At 43.9% G+C, this 20,291-nt stretch overlaps 1 protein-coding gene and 1 pseudogene across 4 annotated transcripts in view; one reads left to right on the forward strand and one right to left on the reverse strand.

The window, feature by feature from the left end:
- WDR47 (WD repeat domain 47) overlaps positions 1 to 6,711 on the reverse strand; it is a 69,401-nt gene extending 62,690 nt beyond the window's left edge. For 2 of the 4 annotated variants that reach the window (XM_075558984.1, XM_075558981.1), the window contains exon 1: positions 6,408 to 6,708. The gene's annotated coding sequence lies outside the window, so the exon portion shown is untranslated. Of the gene's footprint in view, positions 1 to 6,407 lie in introns of all 4 variants that reach the window. The other 2 variants (XM_075558990.1, XM_075558976.1) reach the window with 2 other exon arrangements.
- Positions 6,712 to 12,966: 6,255 nt separating this feature from the next.
- Positions 12,967 to 13,699, forward strand: LOC142436985 (prefoldin subunit 5 pseudogene; annotated as a pseudogene).
- The last annotated feature ends 6,592 nt before the right edge of the window (positions 13,700 to 20,291 follow it).

The following is a 20,291-nucleotide window of genomic DNA, read 5'->3' on the forward strand; positions in this document are numbered from 1 at the left end:
CTATAGAGTGGACAGTAACACCCATGAGGAACACTCTCAGAAAAATCAACCACAGGCAACCAAAAGGGAGTTGTCTGCTCCCAAAACAATGCTCAGAAGGCAAGAAGGGACAGGAAAGAAGGAAGGAAGATGAATGGAAAAGGGAACCCCAGAGAGGAAGTGGGAAGAGTATTGTTACATGGTGGGGATTGTAACTATTGTCACAAAACATCATGTGTGAATGGGTGGGACTAATATGTTCTGTAAACAAGTCACCAAATGTGGGGGGAGGTCAGATGCTTACAGACATCATCCCGAGAGCAGTTAGTCACCAGACTATATGGCAGGCCTCACTCCCTGCTACTGGGGACAATAAACTATTCCTCCCTGAGGCCTGCGACCAAGCATTCTCACCCTACCAATAATGATCTCTATCAGTTGAGTCAGGGAACAGGCCAAATTGACTCTGTAACATCCAAAGTTAAGTTATCCGCCCATCTTATCACATGTATTGCATGTATGTCCCTAGACCCCCTCTCATTACGGTATTACCTATGGCACAACCCCTCCCTGTGATGTATGTCCTCACCTGTAATTAGGGGGCTTGCATGTCCCCAGAGAATATAAAAAGCCTGGGCTAGCATTAAAGAACTCTCTCCCTCCACGTGGACCATCAGGAGGGGCTGAGGTGAGCATGCTACTATGAATCGTGTCTGCCTCCATTTATTTCAATACTTCTCTTCTATCTCTCATGCTCTCTATGAGTTTACTATGATCTTTACTTATTATCGCTGTACAATTGCGCCTACCGGACCCGTAATGATGTATTAGGGCCTGGCTTCCCCTGACAACCAAAACCACAATAAAATGTTCAATTAATTAATTAATTTAATTAGAATTACTGAAATAGTGAACGTTTACAAAATTAAAACTATTTTTTTGACCCACATTGTTTAGATATATCACAACCTGGGCAGCAAAAAGGAAAAAGATTATCAGATTTTACCTAAGAATATAAATGTAAATCTTCCATTCCAAAGAGGGTGCCATAAACAAAGTTAAAACACAAGTGACAAACTCGACTTAAATACTGTTATTATATAGAGTTAAATAGTTACCTTCTAAAACCTATGTATCATCTTCAAATTGATACACACACATAAAACTGAAAAATGGTCAAAGGGTATAAATAAAACTCACAGAACTATAAATTACCAATAAATCTTTAAAAATATATTCAACCTCACTATTGATATTAAAAGGTACTCAGGTGGTGCTGCTGGGTCAACAATGAACTGCTAACCAGAAGGTCTATAGTTCAAATCCACCAGCTGCTTTTCAGGAGAAAGATGAGGCTATCCTGCTCCAATGAAGATTAACAGTCTCAAAAACCCTACACAGGGTTGCTGAGTCAGAATTTACTTGATGGCAGCGGGTTTTGGAGTTTTAGTCATATTTAAACATGATAGCATTTATGGTCTATCAGTTTTAGAAAAGTTTTAAAGACCTGCTAATATCTAGTGTTGGCATGAGTGTGTAAAAATTTCCATACAAGTATTGCTAAGAATGCAAATTGGGGCAGTGTTTGGGACAGAGAATTTGAAAGCATGAAAGTTTTACTTAGGAAAATTTTAAATATTAAATTTTTTATTTTGACTCAATTTCAATTCTGCTTCTAAGAATCTATCCTGCAAAAATATTTGTAAATATCCATAAATGTACCTATATAAAGTGTTCCTTGAAAATTTATTTGTATACAGGAAGATTGGAAATAAACTGAATGCTGGTCAAGAAAGAATAATTAACTGGTAGTATATTCATATTGCAGAATATTAGTACAGTAACATGGATCTACTCAACCTAAAATAGAAATATCCCAGAAAGAGCATTACAAAATAATACTACTATCCATAAATATTTGTTAGATGAATGAATTTACAAAACAGGCTCATTTTTTAAAATGGGGGTAAGTCATGATATGTCTTTCTCTAAATAAATACACAAAGAAAACTGGAAATGTACATAACTATGAATTGTGCTTATCCTAAAGAGAAAAAGAAATGGAATAGAGGGCAGGAATCTAGGAAGGGGAAGGGTGTTTCTTCCCCATAATTTGTATTATCTGAATGGTTTACAAGTAGTATATCCACACCATGCTTGCATATATGATCAGGCATTTCTATTTTAAGATAATTATTCATTTAAACGGGGAAATGGCTATGAAAATGAAAACACCCACAATTTATAAAATTTTATCTCAAAGGTTCTCTCTTCTACATCAAGGTACCAGCCAGGGTTTAATCAAAAGATCATATTTAGAATTTTAAACTACCATGTACTATTCTAAACATCCATCGTTTAATTGAATCTTACAACAACCCGATGAGACAGGCGATTTCATCCCAAATTTACAGCTGAAGCACATTACAGTTCAGTGAGGTTAAGAAATCAGCCGATAGGCTTTTAACCTGGTGCACCCTACGCTGTAGGGAAAGGTAATATGCTGCGAGAGGGAGATGGAGGGAATAAAGGGGGGGGAGGGTGTCAAGGGCAGAGCAAGTAATTGAGAGGTTTGATACGCTGTTTAGAATGGTGAAAGAAATAAGGATGATCTGATATGTAGATCGCTACCTAATTCACAATTTGAAAAATAAACGGGCTCATTACATATTTCACGAGGAGCTGGTATTGAATGTACATCTGCTATCAGCATCTGTGTCAACAGCAACAAAGAAAATGTTTTTGAAGTACCCCAGTCAACCCGGTAGCAAAAAGGAGCAGAGGAAAGGAAATGTACATACGCACGTGCGTGCGCATCCATGAGTTGCAAAAATTCCTAGAAAATTCCGTTATCTTTTCACTCCATTTTGTCCACAAACGTTTTGAAGCCCTCTGGTGTGTGTACATTTATCAATCTCCCTCCTAAAGCAACTAACATACATCATAACTTTGTAGGTGTGGTCTAATCGGCAATTATATACAGTGAAGTGACACATTTAATGATATATGCACTGTACAATGAATGTACCTGAAGTTGCATTAAATCCTCTACCCTGTGAAATATTGCTTTTGCACGTCTCAGAATTTCATTTCCGTTTTGCTTTTTCCATTCTTAAAGTAAAAACCAACCCAACTGAATTTCCAAGTTTCTAAAATTGTGCAAAAAAACTAAACTAAAAATAGACATTTAGCCTTCAATTTTAGCTGGGTTGTCTCAATGTTCTCAAAGGTTTTATATAAGGTTCCATTTTCTTTTTCAATACATCAAGAGTCATAATATATGTTACAGAGCCACAGGGAAAAAGCAGTATTTGAATTATATTCTGTAAAACTTTTACATCCTATTACTGTTTGTACTAACTTTTTTCAAGTAGGAATAATTTTAAAACATCCCCATAACCTAAGTAGAAAGAGAGGTGGGGAGTTCTATTATTTATGTCTTCCCTTCGAATTCAAATCAAGCAAAACTCCCAAATCATTTCCAATCTTCCAGTGACTTAAACATTAAAAGGGCAAGTTCTGGCACGAGAGCCTACTAAATAGGCTCTAAGACACTCCTGTCCAAGCGGGATCTCCAGCCTGAACCTGCCTTTTCCTGCCTAACGTGACTACCCATTAAATTCTCTCATTTCCTTCACTTTATCAGCATTTTACAAACCATTTGTCTACTTATTTCATGATTTCAACACATATTTATTAAGAATCTGTGTGCAAAGCATTGTACTGCCACCATGGGGGGGGGGGTGCTTAAGAATGGATCCAGAAGGAGGAGCGGTCTTACAGTCCAAGAGACTAACACCTGTGCAAATGTACTACATGTAAAATGTCAGCCAAGATTGTTTTAAGAGGATTACAAGGTCTGTGGAAGTCCAGACTTGTAGTGAGGTTTCCTGCAAAAGACAGCTCTGAAAGATCATTAATATCCTAATATGTGGATATAGGAAGGGAAAGGTGGAGCCAAGCATGAAAACTACCTGGTCTCACAGACTGAAATTCCCCGACCTTTCCACTGCAACATCCTGGCTTTCACAGGGGTGAAAACTAGAAGGAATCATTAGGACTCAAGGACCCTTAAACCTCAGGCCAGAGTTGTAGAAACTAGAACTCAGCTTCTTTCTTTGCTGGGTAGCCATCTGGCAGTCATTAGGGCCGTAAGTCTAGGGCAATGCTTCTTAAACCTTTCCGCTCAACACCTCCACAGGGGGCCCTTAAGCATAAAATTTCTTTAAAGTCTCTGAATTTTACCTCAGAAATTGTGTGAATACTGCATTCTTCATATCACCTTTTTGTTCATTTTAAAAAGAAAGAGAGCAGTGCTTTGTACCCAAATCTTCAGGTGAAATTGATGACAGCGGTATTATGTGACTATATGGCAGCATATATCTCCAAGAGCTCAACTACTCCAATTTGAAAAGCATAAATCAGAGGGGATAAAATAAGTTTTCAAGAGCTTATGATCCACAGGGTTAGTTAGCTCTAAAGGTAACACAAGTCAAAGCTATGGGCCATTGCCTTATCCAGGAGAGCAACCTTAAACCACCAGCCTTTGTAGAGGAGAAGCATTCTTTGCTCTGTCTGCTCTGTCCCCCGTAGTCTTCAGGGAGAAGGGATACACCCCAATAGTCTTTAAAGCCATTTAAGGAAAAAAGCCCTAAATCTAGAAATGCTAATAGATAATGCAGAAATGTTTTAATTATCCTTGTCAATGCTTCCCTGTATTAAAAGGTAATCAACCAATTCCTCCAATACCCCAGCCCCAAGTGCTTTCAAATGCATTGTTTTATTCAACTTCAGAGCCTACTCCCAGACTAAATCAATAGCAGGTATTATGTATGACCCTTTTATAGATCAAGAAAGCAGAGTGGGTCTTCCAAGACTGGAATCAGTCGCCAAGGGAAACGTTCTGATTTCCAGGTTACTGATCTACTAAGGACAATTGCACTTCTTTGTGTATTCATTTTAAGTGTTTCTCTAGTCACAGTATATATATCAGGCACATCACATGTTGTCCACTCACTAAGTGACTAATAATCTATATTTCACAAATAGAAGGGGCCAGACACACCATTGAACTAGGATGGTAACCCTGTTCTCTTAGGACACATTCCTAGTACTGGCTTTTATAAAAAGGAAGAAAGAACGAGACTGTGGGAGGGTGAGAAATAACCAACCACATGCTAAAAATCCCTCACCCGAAAAAAGATTTACACATTCCTAATGGCACCCAAATTCAAGTGTTTTGCTTTTTATCTAACACCGTGCTGTCGTTGTCTTTTCTAACACTGCTTTCCTACAGAAGCAACCCATTTCTCAAAACTAAGATAAAATTACTCCTTACATCAGCCTCCTAAATGAGACCTCCAGAATATAAGAATGGGATGTAGGCATTTCTCCTTTCTAGTTAAATTTCCATGCTGTTTGCACACGCAGAATTGGGAACAAAAACATTTTACTTGGTTTTACTGGTGGGGGGGGAATTAACAGATTAAAAATCTACATGTTAATTTCCGTGCCATTAACTTATTGAAGCAGCCTATGAAGTCTACAACAAAGAGAGGGAAATCGGAGTTAGCATCACAACCTTTGAATCAGGGGTGGAACAAAGACATCTTGCATTATGCAAAAAGGACCAAGTTGCAAAAAAAAAAAAAAAAAAAAAGCACGCTCTCCTCCGAAACAATGCGTGGTGGCTCCCAGCACGTCGGAGTCCTAGAAGAAAAACCGTCCGGTCGCGCCGTCTCTGCCCCCCGCCCCTCTTGTTGAAGACCTCGCCCCACAGCCACGGCCCCGATCTCTGTCTCCCTAATGTGTCTTCACACCGCTTAACCCTACTCCCTCCGGTGTATTGTACCCAAGCGCCCCGCACAATTCCCTTCTCCAAATCCAGTAGCGGCTCCTCTGCCCCGCTGCGTCCAGACTCCTAAAGGCCTGCTCGCATTGACCCTGGACGTTAAGAAAGGCCAGCCCCGGCCCCGGAGCGCGCCCCTCGCCCACCCCCACCCCCGGCCCAGGAAGGCAGGGCAGCGCGCTCCGGGGTCTCCCGCGGACGGGCTCGCAGCGGGGCGGGGAGGAAAGCAAACCCGAGCGTGGTCGGCGCCCTCCGCCCCTCGCAGCGGCCAGCGGGCTCCAGCCCTGCGCGGGCTCCAGTGGTCAGGGTCGGCAGGGCCAGGGCGAGGGGCGTCGCTTGTGCTCCGAACGTGCACAAGGTGTGGTCCCGGCGCGTCGGCCTCGGATGGAGCCCGCAGCTCCAGCTCCTCATCCTGCGGCCCCGAGTCCCCACCCAGTCTGCACCTAAGACCCTGCTGGACACCGACCGCAGCCCTGGGAGTCGCTGGGGGCCGAGCCCCGTCAGGAGCTGACAGATGGTGGCCATGGCAACCCGAGGGGCGGCTCGGCCCGACCCCGCCTCCACTCTCCGAGGCGCTCACCTGAAGGCTCCGGCCGAGCCCGGAGACGCTGCAGAGGAAAAGGCGGCCGAGAGGCGGGCGACGGGAGCCCCAAAGCGGTCGGCTCCGGGCTGCGGTGGGGACGCGAGGGCGGCGGCAGTGCGGGCTCGGCGTCGGTCCTCCCTCCTGCGACCCGCGCGTCAGTCCATCGGCTCGTCAGTCCTTCCTTCCAGCCGCCCCTCCCGGCCGGCGGCAGCTCGACCCAGCCTCTTGCAGACTGCGGTTGTCAAGCGATGCTGAAGCCGAGCCCCGGCCGCGAGCCCCGGCCAATCACGGCGCTTCGGCAAGCCGCCTGAGGACCCCGCCGCGCGGGGCGGCCAGGCAGGTGCCTGAGCCGAAGGAGAGGCTTCTGGGCGGGCGCAAGCCGCGGGCGGGCCGGCGCAAGCCGGGGCGGACCCGGGCGAGGTGGCGACTGTGCGGAAGGACCCGCTTCTCTCCGCACTCCCAGCGCTGCAGGGACTCGGAGGGGCAGCAGGCGCGGCCGCTGCGAGAGAGATCGGCCGCCAGGACGCAGGCTCGTCGACGTCGGGTGGCCCTGTGTCTTGAAATAGTCCCGAGGGCGTTGTTGCCTCCAATCCAGGAAGTTGTCTACGGACCAGAATTGGCTCTGAATACTCCTCCTCGATAACGTAATACAAACTGAAGGAAGGCTTGCTGCCTGCCTCTTCTCCCTCTATTCATGCCGCACCTCCAGAGCATTCCGGCCACTTAGTTACCGCCCCCCCCCGCCTGATTTCTCATTTTCTAGAGCTGATCTACGTGTAATAATTTTTCAGTTACTTACCTTTCAGCATATTTACTTTTTGTCTGTGTCTGTCAACACGTTTCGGTTGTAACCCCATGACAGCAAAAACCTACTACTTCCCACGCCCTCATCGGTGGCGCAGTAGCATTCCAAACAATAAATCCGTGCCTACTGAACCAGGCTAACAGGCTAAATTAATGCTGTGCCTTTCCAAATCATTCCGTCACCATTAACAAAAAACTTGGTCTCCCCAAGCAGTGAATCCTCCTTGACCTAATCTTTGGGTGCCCAACTCAGTATGACCATTCGCCTTTGCGTCCTTGAGGATCTCGCATTTTTCTAGTTAACACAGCCTAATTTGGATCCACAATCAATGCTCCTGGAAGGAGCAGTCAGAAGAGCAAAAGACTAGTTGTATTAGATAAATCTGGTACACAGACCTCTTTAAAGTACTCAAGAACAAGGATGTTCCTTTGAAGACTAAGAGGCACCTAACCAAAATCATGGTATTTTCAATTGCCTCCTATGCTTGTGAAAGTTGGACATTGAATAAGGAAGCTAGAAGAATGAAAGCACTTGTAATGCTGGAGAATATTGAAAGTACCATGGCTTCTAAAAGGACAAACCCATCTGTGTTGGATGAAGTAAGACCAGAGTGCGCCTTAGAGGCAAGGATGGCAAAACTTTTACATAATTTGGACATATTGTCAGGAGAGACGAGTCCCTGGAGAAGGACATCGTATTTCATAAAATGGAAGGGCAGTAAAAAAAGGGAAAGGCCCTCCTTGAGATGGGTTGACCCAGTAGCTGCATCAATGGTCTCAGGCAGAGGAACAATTGTGAGGTTGGCACAGAACCGTGCAGTGTTTCGTTCTGTTGTGCATAGGGTTGCTATGGGTCGGAGCCAACTTGATGGCAACTAACAATGGTAACCCCTTGTTCCATTTGCACTACTGCCTCCTGATCCATGTTCAAGTTCCATATGAGCACAATGAAATGTTCTGGAATTCCCTTTCTTCTCAATGTTACTCACAGTTTATGATTCACACTGTCATATTTGCCTTGGCATAGTCCAGAAAGTACAAGTGAACATTTTTCTGGCATTTTCTGCTTTCAGTCAAAAGTCATCTGACATAAGCAATGATATCCGTTATTCCACATTATCTTCTAAATCTGGCTTGAACCTCTAGCAGGTCCTTGTCAATGTACTGCTGCTACTGTTCTTGGATGATCTTCAGTGCCTCTGTATTCCTTCCATCTTCTTTGAATGCTTTCTGGGTTATTCAATATTTTGCCCATGTCTCCATATGACAATTTCAGGCCTGAATTTTTTTCAGTTCTGTCCGCTTGGGAAATGCCAAGTGTGTTCTCCCATTTGGGTTTTGAAACTCCAAGTCTTTGCACACTTCATTATATTTTACTTGGTCTTCTCAAGTCACCCATTGAGCCCGTCTGTTCAGCTCTTTTACTCTGTCATCTCTCATTTGGTTGCACTATTCAAGCTTTAGAGTCTTTCCTGACAGTCGTTTTGGTCTTTTGTTCTTTCTTTACTTTCTTACCTGTCTGTACTTTCTGGTTTCTTCATCTATGATGTCATCCCACATCCCACAATTCATTGGATCTTCTCTCTTTAGTGTTCCATATGTTAAATCTGTTGAGATGATTTCTAAATTCAAGTTGGAATTTGGATCTTGCAGATTTGTTTGCGTTTTACTCAGCTTCAACTTGAAGTTGCATAGAAGCAAGCGATGGTCTATTCCATAGTTGGATCCTGGACTTATTCTAAAGGATGATTCTGTGCTTCTCCAACATCTCTTTCCACAGTTGTCATCCATTTCATTTCACCTGGAAAGGTTTATATATTTGTGTATAATTGCCTCCTACATTATTCAGGGGGAAATGGTATCTGCAATGAATAAATTGTTGGTCTTGCCAAATTCACTTTCTAGTCTCATTGCAATCAAAAAGGCCTTATCTTCCAAGTACCAATCCTGCCAAGCAGCAAGGATCAACCCTGGCTTCGGTAGGAAGGAGAATCCATCTCCATGGCTGCCCAAGAATAAGTGCCATGACGCAGAGGTCAAAAATAGTTCCACCTTCCATCCTTCTTTTATCCTATGTTCACATCAACTGTTCCTCCCACAGCAGTCTACTTTTCTGCTGGGCTCAATAATTTGTTGCAAACAGCCAACGCACAGACAACACTCATGATAACAGGGTTTATTAAGGACGCTAACAGGTTACAAAAGCCAGGATCATAAAAACATTGAGGATCATAAACATTAAGGATATTGTGGGATACAGAAGGATTTCTCCCAAGCTGTCTCCCCCAAACATATGCCAGACAGCTACTTGGGAATGACTATACTTGGAGGTCATCAGAAGTAGGTCAGGGGTTATTCTCCCTGAGAGCTATCAACCATCTAGAGCAAGTAGTCACCACTGTTTATCCTAGAAGTAGGGCCCTCTCCCTTCTGATAAGGATAGTAGTTGTCTGTTTCCTTGTAGGAGACCCCAGAGAGGTCAAACCCGCCCAAGGATGATCAAGGTTAGGTCGCCATCTTGGATCTAGGATCCGCCCATCTTGTCACAGGTATACCCCCAATCCCTCTTCCTATTGCATGGATGTCCCTAGACCATTCCTTCTGATTACTGTATTACCTATAGTACAGTCCCTTCCTGTGACATATGTCCTCACCTGTATTTAGGGGGCTTGCATGTCCCCAGAGAAGATAAATAGCCTAGGCTAGCATTAAATCTCTCTCGCCCTCCACGTGGACCATCAGCGGGGCAGAGGTGAGCATGCTACCATGAAACGTGTCTGACTCCCATTTATTTCCATACTTCACTTCTATCTCTCATGCTCTCTATAACTTTACTATGATCTTTACTTATTATCGCTGTACAATTGCGCCTACCGGACCCGTAATGATGTGTTAGGGGCTGGCTTCCCCTGACAGGATATAGTCATTGGCCCACAGCAGCACCTCTCCTCAGCCAGCAAGCCAAGTCTCTCTCTGTCCTCAGCCTCTCAGTCACATGGTCCCTTAGCCTCTGGTTCTGTGGACCTGGAAGCCATTGCTGCTCTGCCTGAGTCTCGTCGTTTTAGGGCTGCTCCTCTGGTCTTAGCATGGCATTGCCTCTGCCACTTCAGACAGGGAGGGATCTCAAACATGCTCCACTGTGGCCTCTTCTTCCTTGATGGTTCTGGGACTTCTCTTTGTTCTTGCTTCTGAAGTGGCTCTCTATAGCCAGATGAATAGCAACCAAAACTGACTCATCCCCTCTATTAAGGTTTCACACACCCTGTTTGCAGAGTCCCGCCAGATCATTGGTGGGAGTTACAGAGACATAGATTAAAAACAAAACAAATTCACTGCCATCAAGTCAATTCCAACTCATAGTGAGCCTGTAGGACTGGTCCTGTCGGTTGCCAAGAAGTAACTCTTGGTTTTTTTTGTTAGAATATCACCATTGATTTTATTTCACCCAGTATAAACTATATGTGTATAATGCCTTAACATTTGGTTATGCTGAACTTTATGCAAGGTTGAGACCATCCTGCTTTCTTCTGTTCTTCTTTTTTTTTTTTTTTTACATTTTATTAGGGGCTCTTATAACTCTTACCACAATCCATACATATACATACATCAATTGTATAAAGCATATCCGTGTATTCTTTGCCCTAATCATTTTCAAAGCATTTGCTCTCCACTAAAGCCCTTTGCATCAGGTCCTCTTTTTTTTTTTTTTTTGAAGTAACTCTTTACGGAAGTAGAAAGCCTTGTCTTTCTCCCAAGAAGTGGCAGGTGGTTTCAAACTGCTGACCTTGCCATGAGCAGCCCAACTTGTAACCAATACCCCACCAGGGCTCCTGAACCCTATTGAGATAACACTTTACTAGTTTCCATGTTCCGCATTCCAATTATCAGTAATTATCGATGCATTTTAACTGCATGTTTGATCAATTTCAGACTGAAGAAGTTGGTAAAAATCTTCAATTTCTTCATATTTGGTATTTGTAGTTGGTGTGTAAATTTAAGTAATCGTACTGATTGAATATTTTGCTATAAGTCTGAATATATCCTATGTCTATCATCATTGTACTTCACATTAAATCTTGAAATGTTCTTCTGACAAAGAATGTGATGCCGTTCCTCTTCTAATTTTCAGTCCTGCATAGTAGGCCATTTAACTTTTCCATTCAAAATGGGCGATTCTAGTCAATTGTAACTCATTAATGCCTGAAATACCTATCTGCAAGCATTCCATTTTTGACAACTTCCAATTTTCCTAGATTCATATTTCCTACATTCCATGTTCCAATTCCTCATGGCTGTTTGCGGGTTTTTCCTCCTTCTCATGCTGACGCATCAGCAAATGAAGACCCTGAAGGATTTGTTCCACCCGTGCCATTAAGGCTGACCCTCCTTGGAGGAGGCACCGCTCCCCTCATCGTAGGTTGAGTGCCTTCCAACCTGAGAGGCTCACCTTTGGCGCCATATTGGACAATGTTCTGCTGCTGCTACGCACAAGGCTTTCACTGGCCACATTTTTAGTAGGAGATTGCCAGGTCCTTCTTCCTAGTCTCAGTCTGGAATTTCTGCTGAAATTTTTGCACCACAGCTGACCCAGCTGATATTTGGAATACTAGTAACATAGCTTCCAGCGTCACAGGCGCATTTAAGCCACCTCAGTGTAAGAGCCTATCAATGGTATGCAGATCTTGATATTGGGGAGTGGGGGGATTGAAAAATATTTAAAGTGAGAAATGAGTTTAACAGCTAATAATCTTTCAATTACTTTGTTAGAATAGCTCTTCCAAGAACCTACCCTTTAATCTTGATTCTTGGCCAGAATCTTGGTCCTAAGACCACATTATTTAAATACTTAAATCTTCAACCAGACCTAGAAAAAGTTAACAAGGGACAACCTAACAAACATTCAAGCACCTATTATGTACACAGTGCTTAAAAAAAAAAAAAGGTGGGGAGACCTGTAATTCTGATGCCAGATTAGTCTTAACATTCAGTAAGCAGCACAAAATAAAGCGTGTCAACTGTTTTTATTTAAGCTTCACAATCTCCTTTAAAATTTCTATGGGCGGGGGCCGAAAAAAAATTTCTATAGATGATTCCCATTTGAGAAATTAAGGGCAACAATTTGCTCACTGATGGTATTACAGCAAAGCCAGGATTCAATTTTTTTCCATTTAACTTCACTGTGCATCAATTGGAAGATTCAGTGGGAAGAAAATGGGCCTTATTCTGACAAGGTAGAATGGATAAAATGCCTTGTTAATGTTTATGTTCCCCATACATTATAGCACAGTGCCATTTGCATCTAAGTTTGCAATAGTATTGCCTGAAAAATACAGAGCCATTTTGTTTCCTGAAGAAAAGAAGGGGGGGGATGGGAGGAGAGAAGGAACCAGGCACTGAAATACAAGACATCTAGTACATCTTATCACTTGTACACTGATAAATGTGTTGACTATTGTGTATTTGCTTCCTAATGTAACATCAGGTTTTACACTACAGTCTTAATAGCTGTTCCCGTAAAGTATCACCTTCCCTTCTAGACTCAGCCACAGTGGTCAGATTAGATCTTCTTGATTTTCGCTCTAGTTGCTGCAATAGAGAATTGTTCAGAAAGGACAAGGCTTTCTTAGATGAAGGACTGTCCTTAGATCCTGAGGCACAGCTTCAGCCAGTCACCAAATATTTGTTGAGTGCCTACTCTCAGTCAGGAACTAGGTTAGGCGTTATTTGAAAATGCAAGTTCTAACTTGAAAGAATGATTCACTTCACGGTGCCTGATGACTTAAATGCCTGTAAGCTAAGGTGGATCTTTTACTATGATCTTCAAATTTCACCTTTAAACAAGAGGTATAGGTGTTGTTGGTTTTCCCCAAAGAGCAGAGAGGAATCTGTCCATAGTCGCAAACTAGGACGTCTTACCTTGAGGAGTTCAGGGAAGAAGAACTTATTTTTAAAAGCTCCACTCTCACTCGCCGAGCCACCTTTCCCTCTTAGTCCTCCTTCCCAGCACGGCACGGTCAGTTAACATCACGGAGCTGAACCTGCCGCAGCTAGACATGCTCAAAAACCTGTCGGACCAGGAATGGAGGTCTTGTCCACGTCCACCGCCCAGTTCAAGGTGGGATGTGGAAGCCAAGGTCTGTCTGAACATGCTAAACGGCACCAAGGAGGGGAAAGAATTGCTCGTCCCCTTGACGAGTTCTATGTGTGTCTGGGAAGCTCCATGCCGTGGACCATGTGCTCATCGATGTGCGGACAGGCAACTATGCAGAGAAGACAGCCGAGGATGCCAAGGACGCCTTCAAGAGGAAGATCGACTTCCTCACCAAGCAGATGGAGGAACTCCAGCCAGCCCTGCGAGAGAAGCACGCCGAGAAACAGGCTGCCATGGAGATGACGAGCCAGGAGATCCCGCAGCTCCCGCTCTGGGAGCCACTCAGGCCACTGCCAAGGCTTCAGCCACAGAAATGAGCAGGGCCCAGAAGTGAGTGAGTGTGAGTGTGTGTGTGTGTGTGTGTGTGTGTGTGTGTGTGTGTACGAAAGGTAGTGAAAGGGGTGTCTTCTGTATCTTGTATTTTGATGCTAATAAGTGTGGAAGGGTGTGGAGGCTGTCTTGTGGATTTTGTGTTTTAATGCTAATAAATATGCTGCTAGGCAGAGCAAAAAAAAAGCTCCACTCTCATTATTAAAATACACACCCTTAAATACACATACATAATACATATGCATGCCCCCAAAATAGTGTTGCATTTTACCAGTAGAGAGTACCATAGTTCTGGGAGGGCAAAGTACTAGCACGACTGCATGGCTTTCAGATAGGTACAAGGATTAGTCCACTACCCTTGGGACAATTCTCACTCATAACAATCCTATAGGACAGAGTAGAACTATCCTGAAGAATTTCCAAGACTGCGATCTACATAGAAGCATCTTTCTCCTGTGGATCCACACTGCCAACCTTCTGGTTAGCAGCTGAGCAGTTTTAAATAGGCTGAAATAACTTGGGTCTAACCAGATTCTTTTTAAACCACTTAACAAAAGCTTAAATTATAGATAAGTATCCATGGTTACTAAGCCTTGGTATGCAGAGGCTAAATCCACTCAGCTACTCACTGAAAGGCCAGTGATTCAAGTGGAGGAGGTGGCAATATGCTTCTGTTAAGTTTTACAGCCTTGGAAACCTATAGGCAGTTCTCTCTCTCTCTCTCTCTCTCTCTCTCTGCCATTAAGTCAATGGCACTTAAAGCAACCCTATAGGACAAGGTAGAACTGCCCCTGTGGGTTTCAGAGACTCTCACTCAGCGGTTCTCAACCTGTGGGTTGCAACTCCTTTTGGGGTCAAATGACCCTTTCACAGGGTTTCCAGTGGTCTTAGGAATCCAGACATGGCTCCTCTCTCCATCTCCAGGCAGGCCCACCCACATGCAGATACACCCACCTATGAGCACCCACATAATGACATCATCGTGCCAACCCCATCACATACACCCAAGTGAGGCAACTTGCTGAGTCTTTTTGGAAGGCAGCCAAGTGCTCTCCAGGCAACACGCTTCTCTGCTGTTCAGAGGCCAAGTGAGCCATGTCCTCCATTTTAAGATGTGCACACTTAGAATTAATGTTACGTTTTTACTCGAGAACACCAGCTGTAACAATAAAACCAAATATTCCAAGAGCAATCAGAGGACATATAGTAGACATGACACTCTGCTTGAGCATCAAATAAATTAGCTAAATATAAAAGGTACAATTTTTAAAAATTATTCACTTAAACCAAAGTAGGAAAGGGAACCATGAGGAGGTACCCCTCCCCCAAAAAGGAATTTTTTTTCAAAGATGTGTATTTAATTTTTTTTACAAAACCACCTTATCACCTTCAAAGTACTCTCGATTACACAATACACCTGTCAAATCTGTGATTCCACACTTGGAAACATTTTTCAAACTCAATTGTTTAGATGGCTGACAGCACTTCCCTCATTTTTTTCTTCACCTCTTCTAAGTTGTTAAATTTCTGTCCTTTCATGTCCCTCTGCATTCTCAGAAACAAAAAGAATTCACATGGTTCAATGTCAGGTGAGTCAGATGTGTGGGGCAAGAGAGGCATGCTGTTTTTTGCTAAAAACTGGTGTACTGAGATGCCTGCGTGAGCAGGTGTGTTGTCGTGGTGGCAAAACCAGTCCCGTCTGCCACAAATCAGGCCTTTTTTTGTCCCACACTGTGACACAATCTTTTCAGAACCTGCTAATAGAAAGCTTGATTAACAGTCTGACCTGGTGGGACAAACTCCAAATGCACGAAGAGTAGACATTTTCATTCTTTCAGGAAGCTGACAGACGTCCAGAATGAAGTTTGTCATCTAGTCACATTTCACCTTTTTTGAAATGAGAAAACTACTCATACACTTGAGTTTTCCTGATATTACTGGTCCTTGTAAGCTGTGTTCAACATCGTAACAGTTCCTGTGGCGTTTCCCTGAGGAGGAAGCCAAATTTCACAGGCACATACTGTTCTCTTAAATTGCCCATCACAAAAAAACGAGGTTCAAGGGAACCTGCTTTTATGAAAAACTTCACTGACCAGACAGAACCTTCCCAGGTGACACCACTGGGTGCACAAACTCAAGAGCGAGTTGCTTGATGCTCACCTAGAGAGAAAAATGCATACTGCAAAAGCTTTGCTCTGCCCAGCCAATTCCAGTGTTTTGAGGTACCCCCATTGTATTATAAAGTAAAAGAAATTCAGATATACCTAACTAGAGACAATGAATGACACTTCCTTAATCTTCTTCAAACAACTGTGGCAGGCCCGGTGGCACTGAGTAAGCACTGAACTACAAACCACAAGGTAAGTCGTTCAAACTTACCAGCTACTCTGTGGGAGAAAGATGGCACTCTCTGTTCCCTTAAAGATTTACAGGCATACAAACCCTATATAACGTCACTGAATTGGAATTGACTCCACGGAGGTGTTTTGAGTGGTATGCAGACTCATGATTCCCAATGACGTCCACAGTCCAATCCTTGGAATCTTTAGCTATACGAGTATTGTTACCTTACGGGGAAAAAAAAGGATTTCGCTGGAGTGCTTATAAGTTCTTCCAAAAATTATCATGGATTTTCCAAGTGGACCCCAATATAATTTCTTGGTTCTTTAAAAGCAAAGGACCTTTCCCAGTTGTGACCAGAAGGAATTGTAACTATGAAAGAATGATCAGAGACTCAGCATTGCTTAGTGCTGGCTAATGAATTACTTGATATGGTACTTCTAGCCAGTCTTTGCGACTCTGGCACAGTGATTGGATGGAACTATAGAAATAAGGTGTCCATGACCTACCAAGGGTATTGGGTAAGCCTGCCTACAATGCAAAGAAACTGTGTGATAGTTAGGTTAATTGTGCCAACCTGGCCAATAGGAACATGAGATTAGTCAGGTTGCAATTTGATTGGAAGGCAGAGATAAATGGCTCTGGAAGATCCATCCCTTTCTTTCGCTCTCTTGTGATTGGAGAGCGCTGGAGCGTCCATGCTGCTGCTGTAGCTAAGTTCTCCACCTCAACCTGGGAGCTACACCACCTGCGGGTTAGGCCAGACTGTGCATCGTGTTGTTGCTAGAGCCTGAAGCTCCTTCGAGACCCGCTTTGCCATACTGCTGGTGCGTACAATCACTTGAGCTTGAGGCTGGTGGATTCTGTTGCCTTGCGTTTGACATCCCATCTGGGCCTGAGCTCCCGAGCTATTGTCTGTTGCTGACCCACCCTGCTGCTTGCCTTGCTCCAGGAAGGACTCTGCTGTCTGCTACCTTGACCTTGTCTCTGGCAACCCACGTGAGTTGAAGGACTTCCAGTTTATTAACTGTTTCACAGAAGTGAGTTAAACTGAACTCTGTACTGCTTTGTGGACTAATTATGTTATATTCCTTCTTGCTGTATAAATATATCCTCTTATTTATATATAAAGTCATGTGTCCTAGTCACTTTTCTCTAGAGCACCCTGCCTAACAGAAACTGCTTATGAGATCCTTGTAAAGGACTCGTCAATTTTGCCATCTGTGGTAGTTATATAATCATCTGTCAACTTGAGAGAATGAACAGTCAAGGGGTGGAGTCTCGCCTGTCAAGCAGGTCATAGCCAGTAAGGCCTCTGTGTGGGCATGGCCTTCTCCTGAGGATTCTGGGAACTCTTGTATTCCTTAGAGGCAGGAGACTCTCTCTCTCAGCTCATTCCCTGGAGGCATTGCAGCTGACAAGACTCATGGAACCATGCTAGTGTCCTGAGATGGCGGACCACGTGGAGTCCCCTGCCAATGAAGAGATGCTTCTACCTTCACTGGATCCACACGACTTTTCCCCCACTGGCCTGTGATCTTCCTGCATTCGGCATCATTGCATGTTGAATCTGAAAAGTAATTTATTGACTGGTACAGGACATAGAGGCTAATATCAGACTTACCAGTCTTATGGACTGGGCTACTTAATACACAATTGCTCTTATATATAAAGATTTTTCTTGAAATCATTTTATTAGGGGCACATACAACTCATTACAATCTACACATACAGCAATTGTGTAAAACACTGTTTGTACATTCATTGTCCTCATCATTCTCAAAACATTTGCTCTCCACCTAAGCCCCTGGCATCAGCTCATTTTTTCCCTCCCTCCCCACTCCTCCTTCCCTCATGAACTCTTGATAATTTATAATTATTATTTTGTCATATTTTTCCCTGTCCGACTTCTCCGTTTACCCACTTTTCTGTTGTCCGTCCCCCAGGGAGGAGGTCACATACAGATCCTTGTAATCAGTTCCCCCTTTCCACCCCACACTCCCAGTATTGCCACTCACACCACTGGTCCTGAAGGGATCATCCAACCTGGATTCCCTGTTTCCAGTTCCTATCTGTACCAGTGTACATCCTCTGGTCTAGTCAGATATGTAAGATAGAATTTGGATCGTGATAGTGGGTGGGAAGCATTTAGGAACTAGAGGAAAGTTGTGTTTCATCGTTGCGACACTGCACCCTGGATCATCTCCTCCCTGAGACCCTTTTGTAAAGGGATCTCCAGTGGCCTACAAATGGGCGTTTTGTCTCCATTCTGCACTCCCCTCATTCACTATGATATTTTTTGTTCTTTGATGCCTGATACCTGATCCCTTTGACACCTCATGATCGCACAGGCTGTGTGCTTCTTCCATGTGGGCTTTGTTGCTTCTGAGCTAGATGACCGCTTGTTTACCTTCAAGTCTTTAAGACCCCAGGTGCTATATCTTTTGATAACCGGGCACCATTGGCTTTCTTCACATTTGCTTATGAACCGATTTGTTTTCAGCAATCGTGTCAGGGAGGAGAGCACACAATGATACATTTTTTTCTTTGATGCCTAATAACTGATCCCTTTTGGCAATATACAGCTTTCTTATACACATGAGTGTCTATGAATTTGTTTCCCTAGTCAACCCAGACTAACACATCATCCTGCTAGGCTTTAAAAGAAGTCAGTCCCAGAGCAGAGAGAGAATCTCATTATGATCAAGACAAAAGAGCTAGATGCACTCTATGCTTTGCACGTAGGGTCTCTGGGCTGACAACCTACTAGACCAAGGAGTCAGAGCTGTACTGCCAGAGGCAAAGCTAGAGGAGAAGAGGTGGCAGGAAAATGGCAGAAGACTGACACATGCAGCAGGTAGCTGCAATGGGGTGCTGACCCATGGAGCAAGAGCTGAACACCTTCAAGCACGTGACTTGCTTAAGTGGGTTATATCTTCTGGGCAGTGTTGACAGAGCTAAGCTTGCTGACCCACAGAGCAAGAGAGCTGAGCCCCTCCTGGCCTAGGCTTACAGGCAGAGTGGGGGGCCTCTGGGAACTTATTGGCAGAGCTAAGGAATTTGTAACACTTGCCTCAAGAGGCCACAAGCCAGGGCAAGGGGATAATGGGCATGAAAGAGAGAGGTTCTCCTGTGATAACAACTGAAACACTATCCTGACCAAAGAACTGTATCCTGTGTCATACCTCATCCTACATTGTAACCTGCTACTTCCCCATAAACCTCACACACGGTGTGTATGGTCTGTGAACTTTGTGTAGCCATTGCAATACATAGTTGATCCCAGCAGAGGAGAGTTCCCTGGGAGGGACAGCTGATGTCAGAATTGGTAAAAGGTCAGAAAGTGGAGATGCCTGACCTCTTCTTGCTTTGGGCTGTTGCTGTTGATAGTGATTTGCTTCCTTCCCTCTTCCTGAAGTTAGACCAGGTCTGACAATGCCAGATAAAGGATATCATGACCCAAGGAATGTGGGTAGCTGAGAAGACAGAGTAACAGATTCCCTTTTACAACCTTCAGGAACAGAGCTCAGCCAGTACCTTGACTTCTGCCTCCTGAGACCTCTGGCCTACAGAGCTGCATAACTGTGTGCTGTTTTAAACCAGGAGACTTGTGGCAACTTGCTAGAACAGCAGTAGGAAACAAATACACAAGTTTTTTTTTTTTTTAAGTATTTTGAAGAAAATCGGGAAGATTTACCTAGGAACTGGGTATGAGATGGAAGTCGGCATACTGGGGAACTGGTCCTTTTTGTGGCCTGGAACTGAGCCGCTTTTTTACATCCTCTTGTTTGTTAGACACACACACATACTGAAGTATTTACAAGTGAAATGACACAATATCTGGGATATGTTTTAAAATAATGTTCTTGTTAGGTGCCATTGAACTGGTTCCGACTCATGGCAACCCCATGTACAACAGAACCGAGCCTGGGTCAGCCTCCCAGTTCTTCTGATGTCTGAGCGCACTGCTGCAGCTGCTGTGTCCATCCATCCGGTCCAGCGCGCCTTCTTTCGCACTGCCCATCTACTTTACCAAGCGTCATGTTCTTTACCAGGGACTGAGCTCTCCTGACAATGTGTCTGTCCAAAGGCTCACCACACTGCTGCTCTTAAGAACAGAACCACAACTAGGAGGAGAGGTAAACGTAGCATTTTGATAGTCTGCAAGTACTGAGAGCCAGTCAATGCTAAAGCCAGCTCCACCCCTCCTTTACCATGTTTTAGTCAAGTAAACATGAAATTCTTCTTTTTGATCT

This window comes from Tenrec ecaudatus, chromosome 1 (genome assembly GCF_050624435.1).
Source record: "Tenrec ecaudatus isolate mTenEca1 chromosome 1, mTenEca1.hap1, whole genome shotgun sequence".
In the NCBI taxonomy this organism is placed as follows: domain Eukaryota; kingdom Metazoa; phylum Chordata; class Mammalia; order Afrosoricida; family Tenrecidae; genus Tenrec; species Tenrec ecaudatus.